A 15,080-nucleotide genomic window follows, 5' to 3' on the forward strand; every position below is an offset into this window, starting at 1 on the left:
TTGTATTGCCCTGGGTCCATTTTCACAGCATATGGAAGAAATCTGAAAACATTCTTTTTTACGGGTGCACACTTTTGGGTGGGGTTGGTGGGGAGCACCACCATGTCTGGCACTTTGCTGGGTGCACTTTTCAATGCCTTAATTTCCCCTTCACATCCCTGTTATTTTCTCTCATTTTCCTATAGTACAGGAGAATATACTATTTTGTAATTATTGACAAGAAAATGGAATAGACTTGAATAAAATATTGATCTCAATATTTGAGGGAATAAATGTGAGGGCAAATGACATTTCCTGCAGCTTTGGTGCAGTAAAATATGTAGGAAATGTTGTTTCTCAGATCTAGTAATGTCTGGTCATCTAGTCTAAGCACCAGATGAGCAGAGGCAGGAGGAATGTTAGCAGGGATAAAGCAGTCTTGGCCAGGTCTTCCTTGGGCGCTGAGATGCACAGTGAAAATAATGCACCCTCTTCTCTGACCTGCAAAAAAGCTTTTATTCTTTGATTAATGCATCTAGCCAATCTTAACTCCTAATAACTTTGTGCTGCCAGTACCTGCTGGCCTGTCAGTGCACTCACATGCATGACTGAGGAGCCAATTGTCTGCTTTGCAGCTGTAATTCAGCTACATCGTTTTAAAGTAAGCCACAGTTGTTTCTTGGAGGGTTTTGTGGAGGTTGCTTTTTCTTTTAATGTGCTTTCTGCAATGCAGCTGTGTCTCACTGGCACACAGCATTAGTCTGTAAGCTGCTTCTTTCTCCCTGTTTTCAAGTATTCATTCTGCATCTGCCATCTCTGCACAGGGACTGTCCAATTTGCGAGTGGGCACTGTTCCATTTGAACAGACGGGGAGGAGTGGAGACAGACAAAAGATCATATGGAGTAGTCTTCTGAAAAGTGTGGTGGTGAACCTGATCAAGTGGCATGGATTTTTCTTTATTAATTTTTTGGGTTTTGCCTCGGTTTTGGTTTTTTGTCCGCGTTTTTTTTTAATTATAAAACTTAGGAAATCCTTCATAAATTCCATTACAGGGCAAAATCGAACACAATTGACAGTAGTGCTGCAGCCTGAGTGAATGCAGGGTTTGAAAACTGAGTTTGACCTCTCCTCTCAGGCTGTGATTTCTTGTTCAAGGGATTAAAACAAACAAAAACCCCCTACTTTCTGTATTTTGTTTCCATGCCTGTGTCTAAAGTGTATTCAGAAGAATTCTTTTCAGCAGAAACGACATAAAGGCTTATACAATAGTATGAAGAGCTGGTGTCTAACTCTGTAACTCTTCAAAGTGAAAAAAAGCTTCCAAGTTTTTAAGCTAGTTACAGCTACAGCTGGTTAGACTGGAGTCCAATAGGTAATTAAAAAAACAACCTCTGCCTCTGCTTATGTTATTACAATGTCATCTGGTCACAAGGCTTAGAAAACTATTTTATCTGAAGCGGATTTTTTCCTTTGTTTTTTATAGTATTTGTTCTGAGCTTTTCCAAAACCCGTTTTCAGTTGCATGGTGTTAAGTGTCATAGTGTACAGAAGGTTTAAAAAATAACCTAACTTCTATTTCTTGCCTTTTTCATTTCCTTTTTTTTCAATCCTAGCCAGTTCCATCTCCTCTTTCCTTTGCCCTTGACTAAGCAAGCACAAGTTAATCAGATTTATTGAGAGATAGGAAAGCAGAAATTGAGAAACAGATAAGAGAAGCAATTCAGCATGGTTACAAGTTACTAGTGTATCTCACAGCCAGTGTGAGCACATTTGGGGAGCCTTGTTTACCCTCGTAGTCTTGTAGGCAATTTTAAATTGTTGAGTCAAGTAATGTTTTGAGTGGACCAATTAAATTATTTTCTCTTTTTCTTTCCAAATCTTTTCGAATACAAACTGTGTTTTTTGTTCTTAATAGCTTACAAAAACCTCCATTTTGGTAGATTGTAATGACTTTAACTTGTGTGTTTCTGTATGAAATTTACATTCCTAAAAAAACTGTTGCACTCCTGTGTTCTCTAAATTTTAAAGTTTTATACCAACGGTTGCCATCTAAAAATTTTTAAATGTAATAGATGTGGTTTTTATTATTTTTAACATTGCACAACTTTTATTCATAGTGGTTGCTGGAAAAAAATTACCTGTCTGGGCAGATGAGAGTTTATCCCCACGTGAAATCCTGTCTTGGTAAGATGAATAGTAAATTGTGTTGCTGACTTTTTAAAAATCCCAACCTTGGTGCATATCAGGTCAGGAGCAAGGCTCATGTACAATATCTCAAAATGATGTTTTAAAATTAAACTTCACCTTTTGATTTTACCAGGTTACTTTAGGCCCCATTATGGAAAAGCAAAAAAAAAAAAAAAAATCCAAACAAAACCCAATCCAAGTTTTAGCTAAGTTGACAATACTAGTACATTCTTTCCTGCTAAAGTTTATTAGCTAGGTAGATTTTAACACTCTGAACTATAAAAGTGTTGCCAGATTTTGTGTTTCAAATGGGGCACATGTTAAAGTTCCAGATCTGTGTCTCTGTTTTATTTTTTTTTAATGAGAATTTCAGTTCTTCAAAAATCTAGGTAATTTTTTCTTAGCTCTTCTATGGGAAAAAAAAAAAAAAAGAAAATATAACTTGAATGCACCTTGCAGAATTAGAAACCTGACCTGCAAATAAAATCAACCTGAAGCTTTTTAGGAAATCTGACAGAGTGGAATCCATACTCTGTTGAAATCAAATCTGCCATCTACTTTTCTAAGAATAAGTCTTCGTCTCAGATGTTTAAGGTGAATTTATGACTCCTGAAGGTCATGCATTTGTGTGTGCTTTTAGAATGCTTAGAGCTGATACGTCCACAGTTTCTTTAAAAGTTTCCTTCATATATTCAGCTCTCTGAAAAAAGAATTTCCCCTTCATAATGGAATGCAGAAAAATGCGGTAAGTGCAGATACTGACCCTTAAATTCTCCACACTGGTCTCATTTTATATTGGTTTGGGTAGCTGTTGCAAAAGGTGGTGGATTACCTTCTCTTTCACAGACACAGGCACTGGAGACTCTTTTGACTGGGAAAAGGCTTGTTGGCTAGATAACCAGGCTACTTTGCTGAGCTCCTCAGCCTTTTATTTTAATTTCTTAAGACAGCCTTGCAATTGTCATTTGCAATTTTGACTGTCTGTGTTTTGACATTTGGGGCGCTGGTGATTCTGTGGCTTTTGAACAGTATCAAAACTGATGTACAGGAGCTGATAACAGGGATTTGAAACCTTGGCATTACACAGCACACCAAGCATAACTGATTTCAGATTTACACTGTATCACCCATCTCAGCTGCTGCATCCCTCTCCATCAAAAGGCATGTAAGCAGCAAACTCCAAGGAAGATATGTTTTTGCTATATGTATCCTGCTGCATTTTTCTTCCTCCACCTTTACACCAGTTCCACCCACATATTTTCCAGTTGCTTCAGATTATAATGATTTCAAAAATCCATTGTATTTCTTTGAATTGACTAGGGAATGGGCAAAAGTGGCAGCTGTAATTGGGAGTTTACAGAGTTTCTTGTGTATTGCAGTCAACAAGGGAACAGAACAATTTCCTTTTCAACTTGCATGATAAAACACACAGTCCTGTGGTGGTATCTCCAGGCAATTCACAGTATACACCTAGTAACACAGTCTCATTTGTTAGAAATATGTGAGCTGTGTCTGCTGCTACACAGAAATATCAGTAATTTCATATCTATCCTCTATAAATAAAAAATACCCAGGAAATCACTACAGTTATAAAACAACTTCTATGTAGCTCTCATTCTAGAAAGAAGTTTGTCAGAGAAGTTAAAAAAAATTTTCACAACCTTGCTGATACATAATCCCAGAAATTCTGCCAGCTGAAGAGACATTTTTAAATGTAGTATTAATACAGACCTAAGAAATGAGGTTTTGTTTCCCACCCACTGAAAACAAGAGCTGTCTCCTTCCAGCCCAGCACTGACAAAGGAAGGAAGATCCTCATGCCTTGGGAATCACACGGATACTGTCATTCTGGGCTTGTCCTTCATGGCAGGGAACCTGCTGGGGCTGCTCTTTTGACTGGGTCAAGAAGCTGCACTGAAGTCTGTGTCCTTACAGGTGTGAAAGGGAGCCTAACATGCCCCTTTCTCACTCCACATTTTTCTGCAGCAAGACGTCTGCAGGGGAGTACTAACAATGTGCTGCATTTTTACATAATGCACAGAAGGCAAGAATTCACTCCCAGTACTTTTGCTTTCAGTGATGCTTTCAGAAGAACAGTGGATGATTTTGTACTAGAAGCCAGCTATTTGTGTGTGTTGACAGCTGTTTGTAAGCTGGAGCAGGGAGAGAGCAGCAGGTAGTTTCTGCCCAGCCCTGTCTGTGGTGCAGAGCTGCTGTTGTCCTGCAGCTCACAGCCACTCTGGACAGGTGCTCAGTGACAAATCTGCAGCCATCTGGGGCAAGTAGACCTGAATTCCACCTGTTCCCACACTGGAGGTTACAAGCTCAGGTGTCAGGAGTACATTATGGACCTCAGATTTTTACTCCTTGGGGATGGTTATTAAGCAGCACACACTGCAGAAAAATATTTTGGTTGCCAACTTCCTGGTAGTTACTTCTGCAACACACATGGAAACAGTGGCCTTGATGTGGACAGGTAATCTTTCAGCTGCAGGTTTGGATGGGACTTTGCAGTCTTGGTGCAGGAAGGGAGAAGAAATGTGATGCCCTGTTGGAAGCATGAGAAAGAATAGGAAGGAGGAAAAGAAATAGCAAGAGAAGCAAGAGAAATAACTGCAATAAGAAAGTTTCAGTTCTTGATGATACTGATGAATGTGAAACGTGGAAACTTCTACTGCTTGCATTAGATCAGCAACCAGTAAATTTTCACTGCCTGGTGAAAGACAGGAGGGTCTTTGGAAGTATTGAAATACAGTGATGTAAATATGCTATTTTTTTCTTATTCTCCTTTCTTTAGGGGAAAGGGACCACAAGGTCACAGGATGTTTAGGTGCAGCATTGTGCAGTTTCCTTTTTGTACACAAGCCCTTAGTCCCTTTTCAGTTACTATTAGATGAAAGGGCACTGCCCTGGGATATATGGGTATAATTCTTATATTTTTAAGGGGACATTGCATCATTGATCCCAGTGATCACTGGGAAGTGGGCAGTGTTGAAAAATAGAGTAGGAATTTAGGACAAAGAGAAAAGCGAAAAAAGCATTGATGACCTTCACAGGAGATGATCAGATGGTGCCTAAATTATTAAAGAATTGCAAATACACTGGCACACTAATACCATGGAAGAAAGTTACCATGATTGCAATTTGAGAAAAATTAACAGTATGTAAGTACCCTGAGAACTATCAAAGGAAAATAAGGGGATATGTTTAGCAGCTGGTGTGTAGTGCTGGCTGTAGTTCAGTAGCTGATTTTTGTTGTCTGGTACCCCAAAAGGAGAATAGGAGGGGAAAGAGCCCATCCCTTGACTCTTTTAGCAGGTCTATAGGAAATGTCATGAAGCTGAATCAGAGGAGGTGTAGGTTAGACATCTGGAAAAACAAAATTCACCCAGAGCATTGGAAGAGGTTCCCTAGGGAAGTGGTCACAGCAGCAAGCCTGACAGAGTTCAAGAAGAAATTGCTCAGTACTCTCAGGCCCAGGGTATGACTCTTGAGGTGTCCTATGTAGGATCAAGAGTTTGAATTAATGGTCCTTCCAACCCAGCATATTCTATGACTCAGTGATTCTATGATTCAGTGATTCTATGGTTCTATAATCCTATGAGTCTATGATTCTATGATTCTGTGATTATGTGATTCTACAATTCTATGATTCTATGATTCTCTGAGTCTATAATTCTATGATTCTATGATTTTGTGATTCTATGGTTTGATAATGCTGTGGATTGGGAATTGTGCTCCTTAGGCTTTCCCTTTCTCACCCTGGTCTTTAGCACAGTGAGGAAATGAAATGAGGTACTCTTTGTCCTCTGACCTTTCTGTTAAATTGTTGGTGCTCATTAGAGGCCTGAAACCAGGATGATGGGGTGGAGATTGGCAGTGAACAACATACAGAAAATAAAGATGACCTGTACCAGATAAGTCTCTGCCTACAGAGTTCCTGGATTCAACTATGTCTCTAGAAATTGGAGGGGAAAAAATATTTATTTAAATAGAAACAGAATCTGAGCTCTATGCATTTTTAGTGCCTTATACATGATTTCATTAATGTTTTTTAAGTATTTCTGTGTGGCTAATAACAGCAGCTTTAACAATACAAATTCTAAATTCCAATATAGCTTTTCTGTACTTTAAAAAATAACCAGAGATTGTTTAACACTACTTACAAACAAAAGTTTTATGTTTCATCTTTTTAATCAGAGTTTGACATGTAATGGCAATATCTTTGTACCTGCTCCACAAATGGTGATTGTAAAAGCACTCTCAGATTCTAGTAGTTCCTGTTCTCACAATTTATGGCCTGAGAAGACAACTGGTCTGTAGGTTGGAGAAGCTGAATAGCTTTTAAGTTTAGCCAGGTTTCTCCTGCATATTGCCCTTTTTTTTTTCGGTTTTTTTCTTTTTTTCTTTTTTCCCAAGGGATGCCTATTAGTCAGGGATTTGTTTCCTTGACTGCTTCTTTCTAGGTAATGAAAAGAATGGTATCATTTTTTCTGTTTTCCAAGGATAGTGTAAACAGCACAAGCCTAGAGGCAAAACATTTTTGGATTTAAGTAAGTAGAGATTGTCTTTCTGTGAAGTCTGTGAGAAGTAGATTGTTTTCCAATGAAATGAAGTACCCTATCATTGCCCTCCTAACTATTCTGGATTGGTCTCTTTCAGGACATAAACAAAGCAATAAGGTTGGTGCAGTTTTCACTTTTCTCCAGGACAGCTCCCATTCCCTAATTCCTATTTCTCTTTCTGAGATGTGTTCATTGTTGCTATTTGCTCCTTTGGTTCACAATGCTGCTGACAGCAGTGTGAGCCCACTCTTAAACATGGGCTCAGAATAAGAAATGAGGAAAAACTGCCTTCATTGTCTTTCTCAGGTACCTGAGGTTTCTCATTCTTTATTTTGCACTCCTGGTTGTTGATTATAAAAGAAAGGAGATAAAGTTCTCTCTAAAAGAGGAGATTTTTCTTAGAGAAAAAAATAATGAAACTCATAACAATCCAGATTCTGGTGCCCAAACTGAATGGCAGATATGACAATACCAGTATTATTTTTTGTGATGAATTTCAGAAATCTCAGAACCTTTTCAAATATCTTCACTAGAAATTTGGACCATTTTTACCCTCTAGTTCTGCATAAAGAAGGCTTGGCTACTTTCAGCTGGGCTCTGTCCCTGACTGGGGAATAGCTTCAGGAAAGTTTGATGTTTCCTTACTTGATGGAGAGATGAGACTGACACAAGTGCCTTGAAGCTCAGCTTGTTGATTTTGCACCAAAGGACCAAAGGAGCACTCAAAGAGCTGAAATCAGGTGTTCCAAAGGAAGCAGACACCAGTAGCATCACCTGGCAGTTGTGCCCAGTGCTGGCTGATGCCACAGCAAAGGTACCCTGGGCTGAGCTGGGGACCACACCTGCAGGATGCTCCAATGAAGGCCAGCCAGGAATGAAAACTGTGAAGCACCTAGACAGATTGTCAAAAGGTTTCTACTGTCCTGGTCTTCCATCCTTGGCACCATTGCTAGGACAGTAGTGGTTTGAAGGTGTGTCATGCCTTAAAGCATGACAAAGGAAATCAAGTGGGAGAGGCATCAATTGCCACAAGGGGGTCAAATTTCCACCTGAGCCAGAGGGAAGAATTGGATCTGTGGTGAATCAGACAGCTTCAACTAGACACCTGAAATAGGATTGTTTATATTCAGCCTATCTTCGGCCAGTATAATACAACATCCCTGCAAAGGTTAATCAATTTGAATGTTAATATCATTCTTATTTTCCAACCATTATCTTTCAAATATATGGTGTGCACTTGTCATCTTCCAGGATTAACAACATGACAAGTCTGAACTTTTAAATGCAAGACACTTTTTGGTTATTGGAGTGCAGAAAAAGGTCACAACGCTTCGTACAAAACAGAACCATGTACACTTCCAGACCCACAATTTGCCTACTCTTCTCAATAATTTATAAAGCATGGAGAAAAAAAAAGACCAATTTGGTAATAAGAGGGGTTGCTCTGCTTTTGTGTACAGTGTAAGAGGAATTATTATACAGAGTAAATGGAATTATCCATGTAGATTTACTCTTGCAGCCTTGTTCTGGTTGGCACAATATGATAATTTCATTTGTTTCCCAAGAATGAAACACACTGGGCCCAATTCTCCATTCTGCCTGATTCTCTCTAGAAGTTTTTTTTTTTTTGGTTGCAAATAATAGTCACAGAGAAATGAGAAAATGTATTGGCATCAGTGTTCCCTTGATCAGTGTAAGGCAAAGAAAAACTGAAGTATTTGCTTTCGGCTGTGGCTGCTATTGTCCTTGGGGACTGCTGAAACTTTAAATCAGAGTCCTAATTGGCACTCGGATAGCCATGAAATACCAGAAGCTTCAAAAGGAGCTTAAGAGAGTAGTTGCTGCCTTTTCCCAGCTCCATCCTTTGCTATCCACAGCAGACACATAACAAGGATTTGGGAGGTAGAGTTATCGACATTCAATCTTGCTGTGTGACTAGCACAGGCTTTGTAAGACCAGGCACCCCTGAGCAAGGAGCTGACATTGAAGTCATAAACCTGCAGCAAATTACACTGTGCAAGTGATTGGAAGTGTGACATGATTTGCCCCCGCCCATCCACTGTGTTTTTGCTGCTCTCCAGGTAAGCCTGAAATTTTTAAGTTGTGTTGTCATCTACAGCTTTTAAAAATCGAGATAGCTTCCAGAAGCCAACATATTCATGTGTCCATAGCCTAAGCAGTCAGGAAGGGTGGGGTAGGAACTAAAGGGAAGAATGAATGAATGAATGAATGAATGAATGAATGAATGAATGAATGAATGAATGAATGAATGAGTGCAGAGACAGTCCCTGCTTGTCTGTCACAGTTGTACATCCCTGGTCTGGACTTTGACAGTTCAGAGCAACTTCATTAACTAATGAATCCCCTCCACTGCTCCCTCACTTCTGAGACATAATTTGAATTTGTTAACCTGGCACCAAAACCTGCTTTTAAGAGAAAGCCCCCTCCACAGTTGTAGCAATCAGGGTCATGCTCAGAGTAGTAGTGACCATAAAGCATTAATAGAGACTTGCTGATCTGCACAGGGCTGGTCCCAGTGATTTTGAACCCACTCTTGCACTGAGCAGGCATGATGCAGTAGGCACAAGCACAACTGGAGCTGTTAGGCTGTTTTATCCTAGCTGGATGAAGGCAACAATGGTTCTTGGAAACCAGGGAAATTGATTTTATTTTACATCAAAAATTGTCCAGTCCTAATTTAATTTCTCCAGTTTAAGACTGATATTCAGCTGTTCAAAGCTGTTCTTGGTGATGCTGTGTACACCACGCTGGAGACACAGCACAGCTGGAGTAGCTGTTCTTTCTCCTTTCTGCTGGCCAAGTGGAAGAAAAGGAAAGTGAAGAACACACTCTAAATCCAATGCCAAGGCAATGAAAGTTGTTCTAAATTCACTTGAAACAGATGAACCTTACTTTCAATAGAAAACAAGTTGTCCTTGTGCAGTGACAGGGTGGGTCTACTCAACAAAGAGGTCATTGAAGACCTGGATATTCTGAGCAAGCTTTCCTGGGTTTTAAAGAGCCCTGAGAGACTTAAAACCCAAAGATAACCAGAGAACTAAAACTCAAATATAGACCCAGAGGTGCTGCCCTAAGACACTCAGGGTAGCACATATAAGTTATGTACTCTGAGAGAATTCAGAGAAATATTTCTTTTTTTTTTCTTTTTTAGCTGATGCAATGTAAGTTAGGCATGAATACTGAGAGGTGCCAGAGCCCCTGCTGACACCAGATGAGGTTTGATTCAGTGTTTTGCAAAGGCATGTGGGAGCACCAAGTCATGAACCACCTTTGCTCTGAACCTCCTATCCCAGTAGTCCCAAGAAGGGCTTCCTAGAGGACAGAAGATCCAGAATTTCAAGAGAAACCTATTAAATTTGGTAAGAGACACCATAACATTTATAAGGGAAGAGTCAATACCATTTGTACAACTTTGAGTCTGGACTGAAACTTTGCTGTCCGGAGTAGGTTGTTTGTGGTTTTGAGCTATTTTTAGATGGTTGTATAAGAAGTTATAGCTATTTATCAATCCTGATAGTTCAAGAGTTATGTCACAGAAATGGCATTACACAAGGAGTATGGCATTCTGGCTATGAAGAGCACAGGGTACAGATTTCTAAGATCATTCCCCTTCCTGCATGAGAGTGAACATTTAGGCACTGACTGAGCCTGTATAGCTGAAAGCCATCCCTCCACAGAGCTGGGGCTGGTACTGAGGGATGCCTATGGCTGTGTCATCACCACCATCTCTATCTGCAAGCTCATCTCTTTTCTCTCAGAACTCTTCTTCCCTTACTCCCTTCTGCCTTCTGTATGTGTATGTGTGTAAGTATACAGAAACAATATCATCATCACAAAGATAAAATAAATAAATATAGAAAAATTATGGTGGGAACTACTTACTAACCCTCATTTAGTTGGTTCTTTGTGAATTTTCAAGCATCTATATTATACTAGTATTAGTTTGCTCTCTAATAAAGAACATTAAGTAGGTTATGGTTTTTTTGTTGTTTTCTTTTAAATTATACTTGACTAATTTTGAGTGCAGTATTTCCAGCCTCCATCAGATTAAATGGGTTGCTCCTTTGCTTTTCATCTGTGGAAGTGCAGCCTATAGTCAGAGTTAGGCTGAGTTTTTCTGGGTAATACCAGTTTTACCAGCAAAATACTAGTGGCACCTCTTCAACCTCACCAACAATCTAGAGTTTGCTTAGGTGTGGCAGATTGGAATTTAGCTAGAATTCAGATGGCAAGTAGTGTAATGTGGAGAAAAGAGTCTCTGTCCATCCATCCATCCATCCATCCATCCATCCATCCATCCATCCATCCATCCATCCATCCATCCATCCATCCCTCCATCCCTCCATCCCTCCATTTTTATGTCTATCTCTTTCAATGTTCTAAATTTGAAAAGTAAGAAGATTTTTGGTTGGTATAAGTAGAAAGTGCCCATTTCACACAGTTATTTCCTGAAGGGGAGCTTCTTTTTGATGTCAGTTTCTTTGTTAGAGGGACTTGATAGGTGTAATCAGTCTGGGAGGAAGTATAATTAAAAATTATTTATTTATTTATTTATTTATTGCATATATCCATGCATTATACAGGAGCAATTTAATTTTGCTTCCAATTTTTTTCCTGGAAACTTAGAAGCCACATTGCACAACTGGAATGAAGAGTATCTTCCATTTATTCATTACCTTGATTTCAGCAAGGAAAATAGATACTTTGTTTCCCAATGGTACAGTACATCTGAAAGAAGTAATAATATGAAAAAACTTGATTTTTATCAAATGAAAGAAATAGCACTTGATAGCATTGCAATCACAAAACAACTATATTATGCTATTATAAAATAAAATTTATAGTCATGAATATCTTCATTTACTGGAAACTTAGTTAAATACTTAGTGTTTGATAGCAAAGGCTGTTTGCTGCTTTGTTAGAAGGTATATTTTTCAGGCACTTCAACTTTTGGTTTTGCTCTAATTTTAAACCCTCAATTGTTGTTGGCAAGTTTTTTCACCTTGAATCAAAGCTATTATTATAAAAAATTCACAATTCTGCCAATGAGAATTGCTATCTAGTAATTTCTCCTGGCAGACTAATTTAAACAACTTTTCAGGTGTGCTTTTTTAACCAGGAGTTGCATGAGAAACGTGAAAAATGTTATCACTTACCGGAAATGCAAATGTGGCATTTGTTCAGCCTAATATGAATGCCTCTGCACCAGGCAACAACACCAGAAGTGCCAATTAGGATGCAGTCCTGGTTCCAAAAATTCCCCCTTTCTTTTCAGCTAATATGACATTTATGTGCCACGTCTCTTTTTTCTTTCTCAGCGTGGCTGTGTTTCTACCTACTTGCACAGAAATGCCAGTTGTGCTTGAATTTTATTTTAACTGGAAACCTGTTATTGTGCCAGGCATCAATACAAAATGGTTATGCATGTAATGTGTTTTATTATGACTAGAATTTAAAGACCAGTGCCATATAGGTCAATCAGTGTTACGAATGACAGCAGTTGTTATCTGCTAGTGAGGAAAGCAGTATAATAATAATGTTTATTGCACATCATTTTTCAATGATTTTATGCTATCATTTAGGAGATGAATGAAATGGCTCTCTAGCTGACATGAATGTAAATAAATTAAGCATTAAGAACCAGAGAGTTCTAATCATCTTTCTTTAAGATTGCACTAAATGGTTGCAATCAGTGAAATAGATGAGAGATTGCATTAAATTGCTCTTCCAGATACTATATCATGGCAGCTCAAACAAGGTTCACAGGCATTACAAAACAGCTCAGGTTGAAGGAGCAGCTGGAATGCCTCATAGGCATGCATTAGCTGAGAGTAATGCATTGGATGTGTACCTCTGCTTACAGTCTTTTATATTAGCATACATGGAGTGACAAAGAGAAACCCAAACAAATAGACAAGGGAAAACCTGTGCTGTTTTGTTCCAGGGATTTGCTCTCATTATAGATTTATATTAATATATGCCATGGTTTAGAGGATTATGCAGGAGCATTGGTTGCAGTATTTTCTCAGCTCTTTCATTCAGCCTCTGCTTTTTTTTTCAGGATGTTATTGGAAATTCACAGGGCAAAAAGATGACAGGTTGGAGAATGAAGGGAGGTTTGTTACTGGTATGAGGAGAGAATACAGGCACTGTCTTATGGGTAGCAGATAGGCAATATCTGAGAAGCTGTCAACAGGACACATTAAGGCTGGGTTTTCAGGAGCTGACCTCTTATTCTGCCAGTACAAATCCACAAATTAAATTGTGTGAGCAGTTAGGTCACACAGAGGTAGAGACGTCTGTATTCATCTGACCTAAGGCAGAAACACCAAAGTGAATCTGAAATAGGAAGGGTCTTGGGGTCAGCATAGACAGATTGGAAATTTGTCTCTTCATGTCTTTAAATAGCAGCACAGTGAGCACAATTAAAATTGTGATTGTTCAGGTCCTGTGCTGCCAGCAGTAGGGGCAGCATCCCTTTTCATTTAAGGGTAGTATGGCCCAAAGATATCTCATTACTGATAGCACCACAGTCCTGGCTGTGTGGCACTGCCTTGGCAGGATGCTCCAAGCTCCCCTCCAGCAGTTGCTCTGGAGCCAGCTAAAGCCCAAGACCTCAGCACCAGGCTGTGCTGGGAGGAAAGGGATTGTTATGTTTTCCAGCTTCTGGGTTTATGTCATGTGAACAGTTGCTGTATTACAAAACAGAAAATTCCATATTTGTAGATTTTGTTCCCTCGTGCTGAAACATTCATTGACTGTGCCAGGCTGACATGCTAGTTCTTACTTAAATTAAAAAATTGGTCTGTGTTGAACACTTACATGCAGCATTTCTTCACCACAGTACAAGAAAAGAATGGATGAAAGGAAAATCTCTGTTTTCAGGTGTTATTTTTCAGTGACTACCTAAACTGTAAACACTTTTTTGTTTGGTTTTGTTGTTTTTGTTATTTCTGTTATACTGGACATTCATGCAGTTTACTCAGGACTAGACAGGAACCAGCCAGGTCATATCCTACACAGGTATCAAAAACAAGCACTTGGGTAAACAGGTGGATATGTGCCTTGTAATTGCCTGCTCTTCAGAACCCAATATCCTTTTCAAAGGGTGACACCTGCACCTTTCTTTAAATGCCTTAAGGTTCAATAAAAAAGACCTGTAATATGACTGTTCTTTCAAGTTACAGTGGGAAACAAAAGGAATGATTCTGGAGACTTTTTGGTTGGTTGGTTTTGTTTGTTTGTTTGGTTTGGGTGCTTTATTTTGGTTTTTTTTTTTTTTTTTTGTATTACTGCTCACCTTTGTTAGCATGTCAAAATTTATAGCAGGAAGAAGCAAGGCCAAGAGAGTTCTTCACCAAGATTTTCAGAACTGATACTGACTCATTCCAGAACGGTGAAAAACTTAATCCTCATGTCATAACTTCGGGAAAAAAGATGGATGGGAGCACCTAATTTTTCCTAGTGACTCCCAATTTCACCTGTGATCACTGCAAACCTCCTTGGGTGTCTACAATGTCTTTTAAAATCCTGAGATATTCCCAACAAGAGTGCTTTTCTGAACCCAGCAAGAATGTGATCTCTAGACTGTGAAATTCTTCAGCCTGCAGAGGAATTCCTTCCTGTCACAGGTGGTGCCCAAGGAGTGAAGATACTGATGGACTGTGTTACAAGAACACATCATCTGCATTTGGTAAGTAGAATTGGAATATATTCCTACAAATCCACACAGCATTTTGCCTGTGCCTTTCATGTATGAGGTGGTATTTTCAGCACTACAGCTTGAGAAAGCTTTTAACTCATGTCTCTAAATTAGGAAGTTTTAAGACCCCACAATTCTCACTGGCGTTAATGGAAGGTAGGAGAAAACTGCATTTTAAGCTATGAAATTTCTGGTTCCCAAGGGATAGAGAGGCTTAAGTTATCTTTCCATTAATGTCAGCTAATATACTTGGGTGGCCTGCTGTCCTTTGGTTTATTTAAGACTTTAATATTTTAACTTAGAGATTAAAATTAGGGCTTAGTCCTAAGTATGAGTTGGCCACATAACCATGACCGCTCAACTTAGACAAGAGTTTCCTATCTGCTGAAGGGAGGCAGAACAGATGATCCTATCAATTTTTTTACTTTTTGTCTCTAGAATTTAACTGTAGAATTTAGAGGCTTCCTCACAGCAGGTAGGGAGCACTGTTCAAATGGAATTTTGCCCCTATTTATGAAGTATTGTCTGCCATATTTCACTGAATCTCAGAGGTTTATTGCTTTAATTCCCAACCAAGGAAGTTATGCCCTAACTAGAACAATAGTGTGATATATAATGGAATTCC

The sequence above is a fragment of the Erithacus rubecula genome, assembly GCF_903797595.1.
Source record: "Erithacus rubecula genome assembly, chromosome: 4".
Lineage (NCBI taxonomy): Eukaryota > Metazoa > Chordata > Aves > Passeriformes > Muscicapidae > Erithacus > Erithacus rubecula.